This window comes from Crotalus tigris, unplaced genomic scaffold (assembly GCF_016545835.1).
Source record: "Crotalus tigris isolate CLP2741 ecotype Arizona unplaced genomic scaffold, ASM1654583v1 scf7180000019465.582067, whole genome shotgun sequence".
Taxonomy (NCBI): domain Eukaryota; kingdom Metazoa; phylum Chordata; class Lepidosauria; order Squamata; family Viperidae; genus Crotalus; species Crotalus tigris.
In genome coordinates this window covers 73002-95170 of record NW_024097551.1, presented here as the reverse complement: position 1 = coordinate 95170, position 22169 = coordinate 73002, and positions in this window count along the sequence as shown.

Genomic DNA, 22169 nt, shown 5'->3' with positions numbered 1-22169 from the left:
TAAAAGGCATAAGCATTTGTGAGATGCTGGCCTCTTCATCAAATGCCAGATTTCCACTTCATACAGTGGTGTTTGTGCTTTTTGTTGCAAATATTGCACAAACATTGTTCTAGTCTATTGTGTAAAAAAAACAGCAGCCATCTCTTAGCACCTTTTCTAAGTAACAAAAATGTATTAAATGCATTCTGATTTTTTGCCACCCTAGATCGACACAATTCTCCTACAATGTCTATAATGAGAAGCATCAAATTTTGCTGAATGGAATGATGTATAAGATTCTGGGAAGGCTTTGGCCCTAAAGCATAGGGGGTGTAGCAACTCCCCTTTGCCACTCTCCTTTTCTACAACTTGATTGGGCAGAATAGAACTAGCACTCTGAGTTGGCTAGTAGGGCAGCAGAAATCCAGATAACCATTAACTGGCAGCAAAGTTGTATCTCATTGTACCATATCATTGTGCAACACAGATTTGGTAATCCAAGCTCAAGCCCCCAAAGAGATGACAGAAAAATAATGGCAACAAAGCGAAAGAGGGAGGGAGACAAAGGCAGCTACTTTTGCTGCTACTACTTTCACCTCCTCTGTTGCTATTCTTGAGTCAGACATTGCCTCAATAGGAACATTATCTGCTGGAAGCAGAGCCCTCAATATTGCAAGTGTGGGATATTGCACTCAGTTTTGATCGCCACAATATAAAAAAAGATGTTGAGATTCTAGAAAGAATGCAGAGTAGCGCAACAAAGATGATTAGGGGACTGAAGGCTAAAACATATGAAGAAAGTTGCAGGAATTGGGTATGTCTAGTCTAATGAAGAGAAGGACTGGGTGTGACATGATAGCAGTGTTCCAATATCTAAGAGGCTGCCACAAAGAAAAGGGTGGTCAATCTATTTTCCAAAGCACCTGGAGGTAGGACAAGAAGCAATAGATTGAAACATATCAAGGAGAGATCCAACCTAGAAATAAGAAGAAATTTCCTGACAGAACAATTAATCAGTGAAATGGCTTGCCTTCAGAAGTTATGGTTGCTCCATCACTGGAGGTTTTTAAGAAGGAACGCTTGTCTTAGTAAGGGGTTAAACTAGAAGACTTCCAAGGTCCCTTTCAACTTTGTTCTTCTGTTCAGTGATTTTGCTCTGTTCTATTCTGTTCAGTGATTTCCCCACTAGTTGATGCTGGTGTCTCTGCTTCCTGCTTGTGAAGAGAGAAGAGGCTAAAGGCAGTCCTTGACTTATGATCACAATTGGGCCCAGAATTTCTGTTGCCATGCAAAACGGTTGTTAAGCAAGTCACACCCAATTTTATGATCTTTTTTGCCATGGTTGTTAAGCAAATCACTACAGTTGTTAGGTGAATCATGCAGTCATTAAGCAAATTCAGCTTTCCTCATTGACTTTGATTATTGGAAGCTGGCTGGAAAGGTTGCAGTTAGTGATCAGATGACCCCAAGATGCTGTAACCATTGTAAATACATACTGATTACCAAGTGCCTGAATTTCATTCGTGTGATTGTGGGGATGCTGTGAGAACTGATCATAAATCACATTTTTTAATGTCATAACTTTGAATGGTCACTAAATATAGTTGTAAGTAGAGGACTACCTGTACTATATTTGGACTGGAAAAATGGTGGATGACCACATAGGAAATATAGATAATATAGATAATTTTAATGAGAAATTGGACAGCAGGCAGGTCCAACTCGCAGCCTATTGGCTGCATGTTATGTAGCCCCATAAGATTGTAAACTTTTAACATTATTATGTGATTTATATACTTTAACCATATTATATATTGCCCATTGAATGAATGCAGGCAACTAAAATGTTGGACACCTCTCTTCTGCCAGTTGGTGTATATTCAAAATTTTGTAACCCAAATTTTGTAAGCCTGGGGAATAAAGACTTTTCAAGAAACCCAGTAATGTATAGAGAGTTTTCTAAGAGAAGGAGCAGAAGAGGAGGAATATTATTTTGGGTGACTGAGAAAGAAGAACTAATGATGGTTTTTTGTTTTGTTTTGTTTTATTATGTTTTGTTTTGTTACATAAAATAATGACTTGTTCTTTCAATGCTGCTATATCTTCTTAGGATAATTCAAAAGAACTGCAGGACAACTTCTTTGTGTACATAGCTCATGAGAATGATGCAAGCCCAGCAAATCAATATAAAACATTTTGTTAGCAATTACTTCAGTGCTCCAGTTTAGAAGAATGGTTGCACTCAGTGTGATCTTCAGAGGGTACAATAAGAAAGTGTCTGGCTTCAACTGCACATGTTATATTGTCAGAAACATGATTGAATCTGACTCACAAGCAGCTTCAAAAGAAACCAGTTATTCTTTTTTTTAAAAAAAGAGCTTGATTTCATGAATTCTGTTCCAAATATATTTGAGAAGTATCAGCTGACATCAACTCAACTCAGCTAGAACGTGAAATAGCTGCAATAAATTTAGGAATGAATGCCACTGCAATCCAGAGTCTTGGAACATGTTGCTATAATTTTATGGTAATACTCTTAATAGGATTCTACATTTATTAAAAAAAAAGGTAAAGGCATATTTGAGTTTAATTTGACTCTTGGTGACTTCATGTTTTCTTGCCTGTATTATGAACAGGATTTGCCATTATCTTCTGAGATGAAGCCTAACTTTGAATTCCCTCAAGTACTAAATAGGATTGACTACACTTAGTTTCTGAATTCAGTCAAGATCAACTGTTTTGGTTGCTAGTTTTTTAAATCCTCAACATGGAATTATTTCTAATGATTGATGGGAGTAATAATATGTCCTTTGAACCTAAAACACTTCTCATATTACACCAAATAGACACTGCCAATAGGTTTGTACAGCATCAGTATATATAGGATGACTTTCATGTTTCAAGACTGCTTTATCTGCATTTCTTGGTAAAATAGATGGAAAAATCCCATTAGACTGGAATTCCAATTAAGGTTATGGTTACGTCTCCAAGAATTAGTAATGGAAAATAGATATTGCCAATAGATTTGAAGAACATTGATATGTTTAGGAGGCCTCTCATGGTTCAAGACTGCGTTATCTGTATTTCCTGGTAAAATATGTGGAAAAATCCCTTTAGGCTAGAATTCCAATTAGGACTAGGATAGGATTATAAATTAGGGTTAGGTTTAGGTCTCCATGAATTTGCCCAGTAAAATAGATATTGCTAACAAAATTTTAGAACACTTATTTGCTTAGAAGGCCTGTCATATTTTGAGACTGGTTTATCTGCATTCCTTGGAAAAATCCCATTAGACAGATATTCCAATTAGGATTAGGATTATGTCTCCAAGAATTTGTAATGGAAAATAGATATCACCAATAGATTAGTACAGTATTGGTATGTTTAAGAGGCCTCTCATAGTTCAAGACTGCCTTATCTGTGTTATCTGATAAAATAGATGGAAAAATCCCATTTGACTGGAATTAAATTAAGGTGAGATTTATGCTTGTAATTAGAGTTAGGGGTAGGATTAGGTCTCATGAATTTGTAGTGGAAAATACATATTGCCAATAGGATGGTGTAGCATCAGAATGTTCAGGAGGCCTGTCATGTTTCAGGACTGTCTTATCTGCTTTTCCTAGTAAAATACAAGGAAAAATTCCGTTATACTGGAAATCAACTCAGGGTTAGTGTTAGTGTTATGATTTGGATTAGGGTTAGAGTTAGGTCTCCATGAATTCGTAGTGGAAAATACATATTGCCAATACATTTGTGTAGCATCAGTATGTTCAGGAGGCCTCTCAGGTTTCGAGACTGGCTTATCTGCATTTCCTGGTAAAATACAGGGAAAAATCCTGTTAGACTGGAATTCCAGTTAGGATTAGGGTTAGGAATATGAGTAGGACTAGGATTAGAGTTAGGTCTCCATGAATTCACCCAGTAAAATAGATACCACTAGTAGATTTTAAGAGGCTTGGTTTGCTTAGGATCTATTTTACCAGGTAACATAGATAAGGCAGTCTTGAACCATGAGAGCCCTCCTAAACATACCAATACTGTACAAATCTATTGACGATATCTATTTTCCATTACAAATTCTTGGAGACATAACCCTAACCCTAATTGGAATATCAGTCTAATGGAATTTTTCCATGTATTTTTTTTCGTATTGCTATAATTGGAGGATCTCCAAAGAAAGAGATATAAAAACCTAAACTATTGTTTGTTTAATGTGGCAGCTGAATGCTAATTTCAAATAATATAAATTAGCATATAACTTGCTCCAGTGCTTTTTTTCCAAAAAAAAAAGTGCCGGAACTCACACACGTCATACAACCTGCCTTGCCTACCCTACAAGGTTCCATCCCAAAAAGGTGCCGGAACTCCGTTCTGGGTGTTCTATGAGAAAAAAAGCCCTGACTTGCTCTATCAAGCACTGCATAACCTTTAATGATAATTTATCGTCTTCATTATCTGAATGCTAGCAGCATTGTCAAACTCTTTGTCACATCGGTTTATTTTATCACCATTCCTTCCTGAAAATATTTATAAGCCACATTAGTGCCAAGCCTTTACAAAAACACTATATAAAAAGAAAAGCGACCAGTCCCAATTAGATACAATAAATAGATGGAGCTTCCAATGATGATCATTACTTCAAATCCTGCAAGCTTCTCACATTGTCTTCCTCCCTCCTGGACTTTCCCTATTCTCTTTTCTTGGTGCTTTCCCAGGCCATCTACTTGGCACTGTGTTTTTATTTTGGTCCTTTTTTCTCTTTCAATTTTTAAGAGAGTCTACATGTGGTATTCAACACAGTTCCAATTTTGTCCACAACTGTCTACAGAAATAATGGCTTTCTGGAGTGTGAAGGTGGTAGCAGGGCTTCAGCTTCTTCAATATCCCTACAGGTTACTCAGAATTTTAAAAGAGGGAAAGAGAAGAAAAAGGGGGAAGAAAGAGAAGGGTTGCAAGAGGAAAAATAGGCATAGAAAAGGAAAAAAAATGCATTGGTAGGAAGAAGAAAAGAGTACTTCTCATTATTATTATTATTATTATTATTATTATTATTATTATTATTATTATTATTATTATTAATTATTAAAGACCTATGCAGCAATTTCAAATGGGAAGTCCTATAAACTGCAGTTTCATATCTGATCAAAATGCACTTGTTTAAAATTGCTAATTAATTTCTTAGAACTTCTTTGAGGTAACATATAAAAATGCAGTCAGCAGCAGGAGATTTTGGGTGGCAATTTCACTAATATGAAATACTATAAGAAAGAAAGTTTATCAAAGCTTGGTTAGCAATGGTTAGGAAATATTGTGAATATTTGTTTAGCTTTTCAATTGGTTTATATAACTCTTACAGATGTAAGAGTTTTTGATAATGAATATTTATTATTAGTTTTTTTAATTAAACTAATCTTATTGTTTGACTTTTCCTTTGGTGTATCATTAACTCCATTATATAATGGATACAGTACATAAAATAATGATGTTCTGAAAACTGAATTATTATTGAGTTACATTTGCAATATCCACTGAAAATAATAAGATTCATGACAGATAATTATAAGAACAATGATTTCTGGACATTAGAAATATGCACATTTAAAATTACAATTATAAAAAAGTTTTCTGGTTCAAACTAAGGAACTAGTTATTTAAGTCAAAGGTTTGTACTTTAATGTTTGAAGCAAGTTATAAGATACTTCCATGAATTTTTACAAAAGGAAGTATTGACTTACTGGGACAGAAAATTAGAAAGATTTCATTGGCTCTCATTCCTATGGACCTAATTGCTTTGCGCCTACAGTCAGTCAGCAGGAATGCAATTATTGCAATTCCAGATGCAGAGCTATTCCATCAGGCCTGCTGAGAAAAGGCAACAATATAGTAATTAAAGCCATTATTAGATAAAGCAGAGATTTCACAGCAGCCATCAAAAGCTCTAGTTCCTGCAGTTATCCTGGCCACAGTCATCCAACTGGGTTTGCTCTTTATGGCAACTGCCTTAATCAAATGGTGGCATTTTGTTTAGGACAAATGGTTTTTAAGCCTGAACTAATGAGCTGCACTGAACATATAACCAGGAAAGACAACACAATCTTATGAGACCTAAAGAAAACCTATGCACTAATGTTGCCCTGTTTATTGCTAAACCTAAACATGGAAGGGATTAGTTGGGAGTCCTTTTTAAAAGATAATATGACTAGCAAATGTATTGTGGCTGAACTAAGAATTTTTAGGCCCTGTCTATGTTTTGGCCTTTTCCTATGATTTAGAGATGGATTATGAAAATAAATTTCCATGGTGATTTTATTAGAATATTATGTAGACAGCCTATACATTTCCAGTAAGATAACTATTTGTAATGGAAATAAAGATGGAAGCATCCTGCCATTTCTTTGCTGTCCTCCCAGCCAACAATGAAATGAAAACTTTTACGTTCATTCTTCACATGGATGTGCGCAACTCATCAGTCCAGGAATAGAATGCTTCTCAATCAGTGAGTCCTGCACTTCTTTACTTTCTCAGAATAGCACAGGCATCAGCCAGCTAATAAACTGTCAGATTTCCTCAGTACGCTGCTCACTCAAACTCTGTAAAAGTTACCCAGACATTTGACATTAACCAGCATATGGGTTATTGCACATTAAATTGAAACCACTTAAATTGGTTGATTGTCCTCTGTCAAAATGAGGAAGCCACCTCTATAATTTAGGATGATGCTTCTTTTTTTATATACCTTTTCTATTGTGTGTCTTATGCCAAGTGCAAAGTAAGAATTATTACTGACATTTTCTATTACAAAGAAAAATATGAGAAACTCTATTTCTCAATGTATCTCTCACATAAAATAAGGCTGCCTATATGCAGCTTATACATTGTGATTTTTCTCCAAGATTTTTTAAATGTATTTATTTATTAACTTTATATCCCACCCATCTCAGTTTCAGAAACTATGGGCAGCTTACAAAATAATAAAAAGTTAAACAAGATAATGCAAAACTATTAAAATTACGAAGATTAATTATGAAACTAAAAACCAAGAGGACAGACAACATGGGGTTAGGAATCTTCTCTGTATTGCTGACTTTGGGCATCATGGGTTATGGTTTGTAATGGATGATTTTAATTTCTATTTGTATAATACTTAGAGCCACTGTTGTGAGTTGTGTGGCCATTTAAATTATTGAAATAAATATATTTTTAAAAAGGACTTTTCTTACACCTAAGCAAAACCCCAAAAACTTATTTAATTAAAATTAGGGATTTTATTTATAACTGCCCATCCCTAGAATCAGTACAATTTATTTTCTGAAACACAATATCATGAGGTATTAAGGAGATATTATGAAATTAGATTTCCAAGTAGTAATTAATTATCCAGAAAATATTCACATCAAGTGATTCTGATTATTAAACTGAGTTAATCTGAGCTCTATTGGAGAGGCTTACTATAGTCTTTTTTGTATTTACTTGCAACATATTGCATATTAGTGTTTTCAGGAACTGGAACATTCTAGGCATTTTGACATAATATCAGTTCTATTTTTTATGACCTCCAAATTATTTTGACCCCCCTCTTGCTCCCCCCTTGCTCTTACTTCTGCTGGAATTGAAATGCTGTGATTGGCCATTATGAGCCAAGTTCCAGTAGTAGTGCTCTGTAGAAATCCAATAGATCGATTATGTACTATTCTGTTGACTCTTAGCGACCACATAGATTTTTTTCCCCCATGAAAATCTGTACATAACCTGGTCTTTCGGTGTTCCATTGCTGCTTGTCCTTTTCCTTCCACCTTTCCTAGCATTTGAGCCTTCTCCAGAGAGCTAGATCTTTGTATAGTATATCGGAAGTAGGATAATTTGAGCCTAGTGATTTGTTTCTTGAGTGGGAACTTTGGATTGATTTGTTCAATTACCCATTTCTTTCTTCGGGCTTCTTTGTGTTTTGTTCTTTTGTTTGTTTTTGCTGTCCATGGTATTCTGAGGAGTCTTGGCTTTTTCTAATATTTTGGCAGTCACTTTCCATTGCTCCAACTTGGCAATTCTGGAGTTAAATATTGAAGAAAATAAAAAGTCACAAAGTCTGAGAAAGATTCAGCATCCCAAAGTCAGATGCCAGAAATTGGTGAGATAGAAAAGGGCCAGATTGGTAGGGAAAAGAGTTTGAAAATTACAGTCTTGTTCTCAAATAGGCTAGCAACTGAAATTCCATCTAAACAGCCATCTTACTTGGATTGAGACAGGAACTTTTGCAATAAAAGTCTATGGCTGAGTTCATTTATATGATTTAATTTCTTTTCATAATGCAACCTAGCAGAATAGTAGTTATCATTTTGTCCTCAAGCACTTCTTCTGATAAATAACTCTTTCCTGTATCGCGATAATGTATATTTGTTCAACATGAAACCTGAGGATATTGTGAATCTGCCACAGAGGATCTTGCTATTAAACCGAAATGTTTAGACTCCTGGGTGACAGATCTCACACAGTCGAACCCAGAGGGGGAATTTTCTTTGCTTCACTTAGTCAGATTTTAAAATAGGTTTCCCTACAGCAGTACATTGAAAAGGCACATGAGGACACATAGGATAAAAGATTGTTGAATAATCCCCCCCCTTCACTGCAGACGTTTCCAAATGAACTAAATGTTGCCCCATTATTCAGAGTTTTACCTGGTTATGTTCGTAATTTTTGAAGCCTTCCCAGCACATTAAAATGTCATGATGCTAAAAGCCAAAAATATGCCTTGATACTTCACTTTTTAAATATGATTTTATTGAAATTTTAAAAAGAGATAAATCGAATGCAAACTAATGTAAAGTTGAAAAAAGAAAAAGAAAGGAATCAAGACAAAAAGTGCAAGAAAAAAAATAAAACTAGGAAAGAACAAAGAAACAAAGAAGTGTTTTTTCTTCACAGCAGTTGTAAGTACAAATATACTTTAACCCCTCTCTAAAGTTATTATCATAATACTGTTCTTTCTGTAATCTATTTTGTCTAATAATCAAAATCCTAAATCCTAAATTCATTTTTAAAATTTTTATGCGAAAAATCTATAAGAATTTTCCAGTCACCAATAAATGCAGATATTGTCCTTTCTCTAATCGAAGAAGTCAGTTTGTTGATTTCAGCAAGTTCTGTCATTTTCACCAATCATAATACTGCTGTCGAAATAGATATCAACTGAATTTTTATCACAGAGATTCTTCCAACAGTGACAATTTTAATTTTGCCCATCTTTACCATGTAGTTCATATTTGTCATAGTAATACCCAAGTATTTTGTTTCTCAATCTTAAAACCAGTAGTTGGGAGGTTTGAAAGGGGAGGGGCAAAATCAGGTTTGCAGATTGAATAGTTTCAATTGATTGATTTCTTTTTTTGCCAGATCATTATATCCAGGATCCAATTAGCACTCTGTCTATGCCCAATATGTTACCAAATGTCAACTTTTAATTTTTGAATCAATTCTTTGCGTTACTAAAGAAATCCATCATCTTTTTTCTTCCTCTAATTTTCCTACATAGTAGCAAAGCTCTACTGTACCCCTGCCATGCACATCCCCTCACAGTTATTAACAGTTAGCTTTATGAAGTCTTATAGCTTATTGACATTCCCACATGTGTTGACATCCTTTGCATCTTATCTCATTACACAAGAAGGTCTCCCAATCCACCTAATTTACTGGATAAAGAAGCTCTCTTTAATACTCAATTTTAGATCCCTAATTAAACTGAACAGCCTTGGTTATAGCTTCCCACATTGGAACTGAATCAATAGGGATTTCAAATGCTTCAGCTTAACTGCTGCTTAAATATTTGCTTCTTTGATAACAAGGCTTTAACGGAAAGAATGTGCAGTTAGATTTGCCTGAAAGTCTCAACATAAAATGGTTCAAAAGACATAGCTGAAAAGCAAGCTGTGGGTTACAGTTCCCCCCCCCCCTTGAAGGACAGTTTGTGCTCTCAATATCTACAAGAGAAACAAACAGGGAACAGATGCAGCATTTCCGAGTGACAACCAAAGCTATAGCTGTTTGGTTGTTATCTGTCAGATAGCTATTAAAAGTATACAGACATAGGGATACATATAAATAGTGCCAACCTGCATGCAGTATACATAGCATTGATTTATTGGATAATTTTTTGGAGAAAAGGAATGTAGCAAAATAGTTATAGTAATATGTCTATGGACATTCTCAGTCATCCAGGTCATGGTTGTCCCAAAGGTGCTTTTTCACAAAGCAAATGGACTTTCTTTTTTTTCTTTGAAGGTCAAGAGGGAGCTATAGAAGCATTACAAGACTGCGTTGAGTGCATGGACTGGGGCATGTTTAAGGAAGTAGCTATTGATAACCAACATATAAATGTTGAGAAGTATGCCCTACGGTGTCTGCATATATCCAAAAGTGCATAGAGGATGTCTGTGTCATTAAAACCATTGTCATGAGGGCGAATGAAAAACCATGGCTGACTTATGAGGTCCACAAGATGCTAAAGTCATGGAATGTGGCTTTTAAATCTGGTGACATGCTGGCACTTAGAACAGCCAGAGCAAATTTGAAAAGTGCCATAAAAGGTGCAAAGCAAGCCCATTGCCAAAAAATTCAGAACTTTTTTCAGGATCCAACAAACACCAGGTGAATGTGGTAAGGAATCCAGGCCATTACGGATTATAAGGTGACTCCGAGATGCAAGGACGACACAGACTTCCTAAACAAGCTGAATACATTCTTTGGAAGATTTAAGGCATCAAATAGCACTCCTGCTAGGAAAGCTGTGCCCCATCCTGACAAGCAAGTACTTAGCTTTGATGTCACCTTTGTCCAGAAAACACTGTGAAAAGTTAACATTCAAAAAACAGCAGGCACAGATAACATCCCTGGACATGTCTTTAGGGAATGTGCAGATGAGCTGGCTTGTATTCTCACAGATATTTTCAATCTCTCATTGCAGCAGGCAGTGGTCCCATTGTGTTTTAAGATGGCCATCATTTTGCCAGTGCCAAAAAAGTCCACAATTACAGGCCTCAATGATTACTGTCCGGTTGCACTGACATCCATCATTATGAAATGCTTTGAGAAGCTGATAAAGGACATTATTGTATCTAGCCTCCCACCAGCATTTGACCCGCTTCAGTTTGCTTACCAACCAAATCGATATACGGAGGATGCTATTTCTTCCATTTTCCATCTGAGCTTGAAGCACTTAGAGGAAAGAAATATTCATGTGCGTTTGTTGTTTGTCGACTTCAGTTTGGCATTTAACACAATCATTCCCCAGTATCTAGTAGACAAACTGGGCCTTTTAGGCTTAAACACTCCTTTGTGCAACTGGATTCTTGATTTTCTTACCAACAGGCCCCGATATGTGCAAATTGGAACAAATATTTCCTACACCAGTTTCTTGAGCACAAGTTCTCCTAAGGGCTGCGTTCTAAGTCTGCTGCTATTCACCCGGTTGGCCCATGACTGTTGTGCTAGGTTTGCCACCAACCATATTGTGAAGTTCACAGTTGATACAACAATAGTGGGCCTTATTCATGATGACAATGAGGGTGCTTACCGCAAGGAGGTTGAGGGGTTGGTGAACTGGTGTAAGCCTAGTTTTAAATACCAGAAAAACCAAAGACATCATTGTCGATTTCAGAAAAGGCAGGCATAGCCACACTTCTCTGTGCATTAATGATTCACCTGTGAAAATGGTTACCAGCAATAAATTCCTGGGATGCTGTTAACAAGTAGGCTGGCTTGGTCATTCAACAGTGAGATACTGGTGAAGTGGGCACATCGGCGCCTGCATTTTCTGCATCGCATGAGGAAAGCACATCTTCCCCTATCCTTATCACTTCCTACAGGGGAACGATCGAGAGCATCCTGTCATACAGCATCACCGTCTGGTTTGGAAGCATCATTGCTCCAGACAGGAAGGTGGTGCAGAAAGTGGTGAGGATGGCTGAAAAGATCATTGGCAGTTCCCTCCCTCCCTCCCATCCAGGACATAGCCCCATTTCACGGGGGTCACCAAACCATGCTGTCCGCCATTTTTTTCCCTTTTCCCTAGCTGTCCTACTCCCTCTTATTGGTAGCCACACCCACTTGGGGGTCACCACAACATGGGGAACTGTATTATGGGGTCATGGCATTAGAAAGGTTGAGAATCACTGCCTTAGAACTTGTGGCTGTCCCAAGTGGGCCTTCATCAAATCCCTCAAAAGACTCAGCAGGAGCTCCTCCATAACGGACAAAGAAGAAAACAATAAATGAAGCAATTTAGTCATTCCATACATTGCAGGAATAATGGAAAAGCTAAGGAGGATCTTCAGCCAACACAACTTATGTGCAAACTTCAAACCCAAGAATACAGTAAGGCATATGTTTGTCACCTCAAGGATAAAACATGCAAACACAAACTGAGCAACTGGTATTGCAGGGAGCCATGAGCAGATCTGTACACTGGGGAACAAAGCAACCACTTCATAAACATATGGCACAACATAGGAGAACAAACCCATCAGGACAAGATTCAGCAGTCTATCCGCATTTAAAAGACAAAGGCCACTCTTTTGAAGACAGCAAAGTCCACATTTTGAACAGAGAGGACCGCTAGTTTGAAAAGGGGATCAAAGAGTCCATCTATGTCAACAGCCTCCTCTCAACAGAGGGGGAGGCATATGACATCATCTATCTTCAGTCTACAACACAGTCCTTTCAACAGTTCCAAGAAGGCTTCATGCACATTTGCACTATTCAGGTGACCCTGATGACACAAGGCTTCAGGTGGCATCAATGACTCTCTAAAAGAATGCAAATGACCAGCTTTCTACAAGGAATATAAATCCTTCCATTCCTCACCATCCAGTCAGAGCTGAAGAAGCTTCTTGGATGAGAAGTGAAATGTCTTCAAAGAGAAAAAAGAAAGTCCAGTTGCCTCGTGAAAAAGTACCCTTGGGATAGTTATAGCAATAAAGCTCTGACTTTTCCTATAGATGGATGGAACAAGGGTTTGAAAGGGAACAGTTGATATTCTGCTAGACATCCATATTATTTATATCAAAATGTATACCACATTATATCAAGGACCTTAAAGAAAATAGCTATTATCACTGTGGTTTATTTAAAGACCTAGAGTGTATAAAGAAAAGTGAAATTAGAACATATTATCTTGTAAATCTTATTCAGTAATATGAAAACTAAGAGATACCTTGAGTGTGGTCCATTGTGATGATCTTGTAGAGAGTTTCCATCTTTTTGTGTTTAATTCTCTTAGATGATTAAATTTTATTGTGGTCATTAGCATATTCTGTGCATTTTTCAATTGAAAGGTATCCTTTGGTTGTTTTACCGGTACTGTCTGCCCTTTCTTACAGTAGGTAAGATAAAGGCAACTCTGAAATTTCAAATTTTGCTTTTAGATCAAAATGCACTGGGACAGACTGTGTAATAGTGATGAGCATTCTAATAACAGTTGAATGGAATTTTCCCCTTCACTTAGGAAAATGAGACAGGCTGTTGCTAATCATACCAGCAGCCCATCCAATTATAATCATGCTATCCTGACTATACTAATGTCTGCTGTTATCCCCTGCATTTATCTAGAGCAGTGTTTCCCAAACTTGACAATTTTAAGGCATGATTGCTGGCTGTGGAATTCTGGGAGTTGAAGTCCTCATGCCTTAAAATTGTCAAGTTTGGGAAACACTGATCTAGGGAGTCTTCTTCTATTCTGGACTGAATTTGGTAATTATGTTTCATTTATTTAATACTCAACAAGCACAGGCCACTTCGTATAATTTTTAAAACAAAAATCTTCCAGGAAACATGATGAGTCACGGAGTAGCTGATATGCCTGCATTTAATAGGACAGTTAACATTTCACAGGGCCGTTAACATTTTCACCAGATGGAAACCATGTCAAAACTACTTTTCTTCTCCTGTGAGTAAAATCTTCATGCTGGAACAAGAAATTCTCACTTCGTGTTGTTGTTTAAAGGTAGTCTGTGCCATTTAAGAGGGGAAAAAAAACTTTCTATGAGTAAATAGTACCCCAAGTTTAGCATCACCCTGCAATTGCTCTGAGCCAAATAACATTATATTCTGATCTGCTCATATTTTTATCTGGTTTATGATCACTACGCAGTGAAACCATCAACAATGACTTGCCTGTTCACCAAAACTGCATAAAATGTATTTTTCATTTTGACATTTTCATGCCTATCTCTGTCCTTTGAAAACTAATGGTAAGAAGAGACAAAAGGCCTTCTTATATTGCTGGTTCATTAGTACAGGTGATTCATCCTTAGGACTGTCAAAATAAGGAATGATGAACGAATGATGTGTGTGTCATTAGTGAGGTGAGAGGCAAATGTTATCTATGAAATAAGGGATGCATTGCAAAATATATTACAAAATAAGAGATGTCCATTACATTTCTGCAAGCGTAATTGATAGATGATATTTATGAGCTACATACACACACAGGCAGAAAGGCAGATACATTTGCACTGGAAATAATAGGGGAAAGGGAATAGGGAATGGGAGACCTTTGGAAGCAAACTATTTATATCCCCATTCTTAACTCTACTAAACTGCCTAGAATTGTGATACCATAATTTGGTTGTTGTTTTGCTGAATTTCAACAATGCATCCTGGGGATGGAATGGGTATACATGTTGTCCACCACCTGCAGTAAAGAAAGTCTGTTTTAGGTTTTGGTTAGATTATGCTCATCTTTAATGGATAGGTTTCACAGTACTTTGAACTATATGCCTCATGTAGCTCTTGATTTATCACTTTCATGGGAAATCAGTCCTTCTTCCACCTCCCCTTTGGGAGACAAAACAATCTCACCAAAGCTAAAGAGAATCAAATGTATTTTTCAAAAGGAAAAGAGAGAATGTAAATATTCCTTTTTATCTTTAAGTACTATCAATCAACAGCTTTTAATCATGGTGCAGATAAAATACAGAGCTTTTTGAATCACAGAAGCTTAAGAGGATCTTCCATAGAATAATATAAAGTCAAATATAAGGTTTTAGGCAGATGATGTTGATCTGATCCTAACTGGAAGAAGTTGTAAAACAAATTCCAAATGACATAAACACACCATCACTTAGTTTGTATAGAAAAATAAATATCAGAGATGAAAAGCACAGACTAACAGTTTAAGCATACAGAATAACAGTAATTAAATAATGTACAATTCTTAGCTACTTGTTACCTATTTTGTAGGATGTCTGAATTTAAAGTTTTCTGCTTGGTTTCTTGGACTTTTCCAGCATCCTGTAGATCGTCTTTCATGAGAGTTCCAAATGACATTTTTTTCTCTCTTCTCTTTAGCTCTGGTAGCCAGCTTCTTCCTTTGCTTTCAAATGGATCGAAATGTTTTTAACCTAACAGAAAGGGCAGGCTTTGGAGACAGTATCTCTGCTGTTATGATCCCAAGCCATGCCTTCCTTGGGTACAGCCTGCTAGAGAGAGTGGAGTGAGTTCCCTCATCAGGAAGCAGGCTGACATTCTTGTATATAAGAAGGATCACAGCACATTTCAACTTTCTCTATCCCCATAATGCTGGCCTTGTGTCATCCTCAGGCCATGATTTACATAGTCCGGTCCTGCTGTTCCCATTCTTAGGGGAATTGAAATATGTTTTGTGGTAGATGATATCAATCTGGATTGTTGATGAATTTCTATATCCAGAGCATATTGACATCAAGAATAGAAGCTCTCTATGGTACAACAGCTCTGAAAAGAGTTTCAACTTAAAGACTAGAACTGTACCGAGAAAGGTTTACAAAATCTTTCAAGTTTGCCTGTATTTTCCATTCCTCCTCCTTATACTCCAGAAAGTCAGGGTAGAGCTAGTTTGAATATCTTTCTAATATTTTCCTTCCTCTCAGGGTTCAACTCATGCTTTTGCATCTGTTGTCTTAACAGCTTCTGAATAGTTTCTCCACAGTCATCTCCATGGCTCCATACAATATGTCCTTGGCTATTTATCAATCACCATCCTTAAAGTGTTCATCTGTCTACCCATGCAAAATATACAAGGTAATGACAAGAAACAGGACAATATATCATTTTGCCAGCAGAATATTCAGTTGCAACAGCAAGGATTGGGTTGCTACTATGGAAATATTCTGAGTCCCAACCTGTGGGAAAACAGATGTGGGCACTGAGGCCACAGGAAACGACATACTATCATCTTTTTTTCTTAGCACTTTTCAGATTTTAAATAGATTCCACAGATCTTTAGAGTTTTTCAGTCATATTCCAACCATTTGTTTATCTGCTTGCAGGAATTAAAGTTTAGAAAAAGTATATTATAAGGCAAAATTTTGATCCACGTGGAAGATCTTTTAATAATTAATAGGTTAGAGCAGTGTTTAGATTTTAGACCCAGGGACCACCATTTAAAAAATATAGTGTTGTGGCAGCAGAAGATGCCTAATATGCTTGTGATTTACAACATGGAGTTTTTAATGCCAAATATTTATCAAACAGACTTCATCTCATTTTTAATGTTCACTCTTCTGTGTTTAGGGTTAATTTAAAAATGGAGTAGCTGTAAATAAAATTAACTGGTTTCCTTTCATAATATATTAATAATCACTGATACATTATGAAATATGCATATGATGCTAGAGATGTAGAACACAAAAAATAAATTTGGGCCTTGAGGTTAACATGGTGCAGATGTACACTTTAAAAAAATGTTTTGTAACAAGAGGTCACAGAGGATGAAGGGATATAATGGCATTAAGCATGGGGGAGCCAATAATGTGTTGATGATTTAGGGTCTCAGAAAACAGAAGGGTAATATTATTAAATGAACTGGAAATAATCATATTGGATGCACAATTGATTTAATGCAGATCTTATCTGTGTCCTGCCTGTATTATTTTTCTGTCTGTTTCTTAGAGTATGGTCTCCAGCATGATATTCAAAGCCCAAGTGGCATCCTCAGATGCAAAATATTGCATATGCTTGATTTAAGGGGGGGTAGTAGTGAATAGAGCTGCAACCTGAATTTGAGACCTTCTGGCATGACCCACTTTTTAAATCTTTTTATGATATTTGCAAAGTCAGAACACAAGGCCTTTGAAAAGCTAGGATTCCCACATTTAATCTTTGTACTAACAAACAAAAAAAGTTCTAAGCGCATTAAAAATTCAATTAGGTGATCTTGAATGTGATGGTAGAAATTGTTCATTTCTGATAGTAGGATGTATGAAAAGCCTTTTTTCCCTCCTATTGTTATCCTAGACTTTGAAGAAGCAGGATAGAAATAATATTGATGCTTTGAACTTTCATGTTAGAGGAGATTTGCAAATACTATGAATAGCCATAGAAAACATTATACCTGGACCATTATACAAATCAAATAAAAGTTCTCACCCAAAGCATAAATGATCAGTCTCAAAGTATCATACCTCAGACACATTACACAAATGCCTATTTTGTGCACTAGAATCAGAAATCCTTGCAGGTTACCACAATGCTAATTTGTCCAGCTTAGACTTCAACTGAAGGACTAACTTCACGTTTCTACTGAACCACAGTGATTTTGGGCTACTCACTTTCTGCCAAATCTGCCTCATATACTGTAATTACACTACAGAAGAAACCAAAAATTAATCTGTGTTGAGCTCCCAGAAAAAAGGGAAGATATAAATACAATTAATAACTAGCTTCAAATCTTCAAATCTCTTTGCTTCTACATAGATGTTAAACAACATGGAAGACAAGATATATTCTTGTAGGAAGCTATAGATAATTCCCAGGAGAACATGTAGACATTTTCCAGTATAATGTTCTCTTTGGTAATGCCTAGAAAAAGAAATTCATTTCATTAAGAGAGAAATCTTCATTTCCTGAGGCAATATGTCTTGAGACAGAAAAAAACTTCTTTTCCTTAATTCAAGAACGTTCATTTCTTAGCAGAGCACACAGACCTTGGCAGCATTCTCTTCAATACTACAACTTTATTAAATTTTATTTATCATCTCAACAAGCGTCTCCCTCAAGAGAGCCATGCAGAAGAAATGCTCTTGTATGTGAGATCATAGGCCACATAAACCAGTTAAAATGATATAAGGCAATTTCCTGTAATTCTAAGTATTTGCTTTATCTTGTATTTTGATATTGTTGCTTTGATTTTTTTGGGTTTCAAATATATGAAGCTGTTTTATTATTTCACCTAGCTCAAAGGTGCATAAAATATTATCCACCTAGCTCAAGAGTGTATAAAATATTGTGCTGAAAATGAATGAAAATAAATTATTACGGGGGAGGATAAGGACTGCTGTGGCTAAAGCCAGAATTCAAAACAGATGGAATTATATCGTGTATATTGATGGGGCTGAGATTTCCTATTTTCCTGCATCACGAGAATTTACCATTAAAAATGAGCTGGGGAGTTTTATACAACCTTGGAGCTGTAGGTTTAACTATTCTTACTGGTAGTATCTCTCTGGGCTCTGAAGCAGAGTTATTTTCTTTCTGAAATTGCAGACCTGTTTTCATGCAAAGCACGTGCTGCACATCTGAGCTACAGCTCCCCTCCAAGATATACAAACATAAATGGTTCTGTGGCAATGAGGCCAGAATTTACCACATGCTGACTGAAAATTATGGCTGCCATGAACTGAAATAGTTGCCTGAAAGATAATCAATGTCAGAAACCACATAATGAGCCAAGAGCATTCATAGCTCACAATAAACAGGCTCAGCTCAAGACGGTCCTGCTGGTTGCTTAGCATCTGAGTGATACGTCAGCAGCCTATTAACAGCTATACATTAATTTTATAATGATAGGAAAAACAATGCATAGTTCTTTATTCTTTGTTTCACATGGCCAATTGGTTATCTCTGGTGCCTTTCAGGTCTGACAAATCTTTGATTTGATAACTAGCCCTTGTATGAAATATAATGATTGTATGCCTGACTGACTGATTGAATGATTGTTGTTGCCAAGGGGGGGGGTGGCGATTATTGTTTTTATTGTTTGTATTTGTATAAGCCTTCCAGAGTCACTGACAGTGAGTGGGTGGCCATATAAATTCAAATAAATAAATAAAAATAAATAAATATTTCAGAATAAATCTAAGAAAGAAAATACCCCAGTCCAACCATATAAATAAGTATTTCCTTTGCATTATCATTCTTACATTATGCTGAGATTGTGGAACTAGAGTGTAATTTTCTATGTTGCATCTTTTGAAATGTATGAGAGGTTTTTTTGTAAGAGATTAACCTACTACAGACATTAATTCACTAAAATAATCAACAGTACTGCGGCATAAGAAATTGAATATGAGTTTCATTTATTTATGTTAACCATGGCACAGAAAAAAATTCTTACTATTCTCTAAATCCAATACAGTTGATCTCTGTTGAATCTTCTGAAGACACATTGCTTAAATGAAATTGTGTCATATCATAAACTGGGCAATTGGCACAATTACCTCCAAGTGCCTTCTTGCACTGGCTAGAACCTGTTTGGCATTCCCTGATTTAGGTAAAAAGATAAAATGAGACAAAAGAAATATATGAGATAATAGCTGGAAAAGTGATTGTAAATACATCTAAAACAAATCTGAATAAACATAAGTGAAAATTCTTAATCTCACCCAGTGGAGATTTTCCAGTGATAACTTTTGTAGTAGTAATATCACAAAGATATTCCCTTGGAAATTTAAAATGTGAAAATATTTGCTTATCTAAGCCCTCAGGATGATGAACAAGACCCCCTAGAAGCCCAAAGTATGACATAATTGAATAAAATTACTCCCCGTTCAAGTAATTTTGATGTCAGTTGCCTAAAATATGGTCAGTAAATATGTCCCAAATGTCATTTCGACAGCTATGGTTGGATGAAATTCAGTTATTCAGACTCAAACATATGGTTAAGATGCTTTGAAATATGCAATTTGTTATCTGGGCACTTAACCCTGATATTTATAATATAAGGGTAGACTTAAACATCTGAATGCATAGGATTCCATTTCTTCTTGAAGAAAAAATATTAATAGCAGTATTGATTTTATTTATTGTGAGCTTGTCACTAAGTGCAGCACAAATATAGGATAACAAACTGCCAGCCCATGGGCTGGATGCGTCATGCGGAAGCCGCGCTTACCCCATTGCTGGCAATGGCAAAACAGTCCCGATATGTTGCACAATGTCACGTGATGTCGCAAGTTCGACATGTCTGAATTATAATATCACATTATAAATAAGAAAAAAATTCTTAAAAGAATTTCAGAGGCACAAGGATAAGATCTAGCTGCTGCATTTCTACAGCAGGTAAAATCTGATTTGTTTTTAACAGCAAAAGTGCTTAGTGCAGGGTGCTTATCCATAACAACTAGCTTCATCAAGAGTCATTTAAGAATCAAAGGACAATATCTTTGTCTGGTTCATCATCATTATATAAGCTACATAGGAAGGGATTATTCTAACTTGATTTTAATTACTTAATTAAGTTAATTAATAAATGATCCAGAAGATTGTTTAAAATTGATGAGATGTATTTTGTATGCATGTTCCCAGTCAGGAATTGAATCATTATTTTCAACCACTGCAATTCCTAACCATTTTTCAAGGGCAAATCAATATATAAGGCATACATTAGACTCAACAGGATATCATCAGAGCGTTAATGAATCTAAAATTTTTCAAAGACATCATCAATAAACCACATAGTAGCAATTTAATGTCTTGGTTTTTGGTATGTTAAAAATGCAATGATACCCACATACATATGTTTTCTTGATTAATTATCACATAAAATATAGAGTAGGGTAGTTTACTCCTATGGAGCATCCATAAACACTGGCTGAGTTTACAGTCAGATTATCATATTGACATTTATTTATTTATTTATTTTCTATGAAATATTCTTTTATAAGATAGAACTTAATAAATTGCTTTGAATTAATCAAACCATTGGTCCAAGAAGCTTAATATTAGATTGATTTTCCCAGATTTCCCATAGCAGTCTTTTTTGAACTGAATCCTGATCATTTTGCATACAAATAATATGTTTTCAAATTGCTCCTGTACCTAGATAGATAAATTCAACATACATATACAGTACCTACTTAGTGAGATATGTATCTCCAAATCATTCATTGTAGATGGTTTTCAGCTTATTGCTCTTCATTTAATTCAAAAAAGCAAGCAAGGTTCTACATTTAGGCAAGAAAAACCAAATGCACAGGTATAGTATAGAGGATACATTGCTCAATAGTAGTAACTGTGAGAGGGACCTCGGAGTCCTAGTGGACAATCACCTAAATATGAGCCAGCAGTGTGCTGCAGCTGCCAAAAAGGCCAACACAGTGCTAGGCTGCATTAAGAGAGGGATAGAATCAAGATCACGTGAAGTGTTAATACCACTTTACAATGCCTTGGTAAGGCCACACTTGGAATACTGCATCCAGTTTTGGTCACCGCGATGTAAAAAAGATGTTGAGACTCTAGAAAGAGTACAGAGAAGAGCAACAAAGATGATTAGGGGACTGGAGGCTAAAGCATATAAGGAATGGCTGCTGGAATTGGTATATCTAGTTTAATGAAGAGAAGGACGAGGGGGGACATGATAGCAGTGTTCCAATATCTCAGGGGCTGCCACAAAGAAGAGGGAGTCAAGCTATTCTCCAAAGCGCCTGAAGGCAGGACAATAAGCAACGGGTGGAAACTAATCAAGAAGAGAAGCAACCAGAACCAAGGAGAAACTTCCGGACAGTTAGAACAATTAACCAGTGGAACAACCTGCCTCCAGAAGCGGTGAATGCTCCAACACTGGAAGTTTTTAAGAAGAGACTGGACAGCCATTTATCCGAAATGGTATAGGGTTTCCTGCCTGAGCAGGGGGTTGGTCTAGATGACCTCCAAGGTCCCTTCCAACTTTACTACTACTACTACTACTACTACTACTACTACTACTACTACTACTACTACTACTAAAATATTACTGTATATATTATAGTAATTTTTAGAGTTATGATGCTTATTTTCATGGTAGTTTTCTGAAAGGATATATTGCAACCAAAAGTTTATTCTGCAGCACATTTTCTGATATAAGTAAGCTGCAGTATTTATAATAGAAGACATCCTTAGTGCCCCTACCCCATTAAATTACTTTATCCCAGTATTTGGGATAAAGTAGAGGGAGACAGTAAATTCCT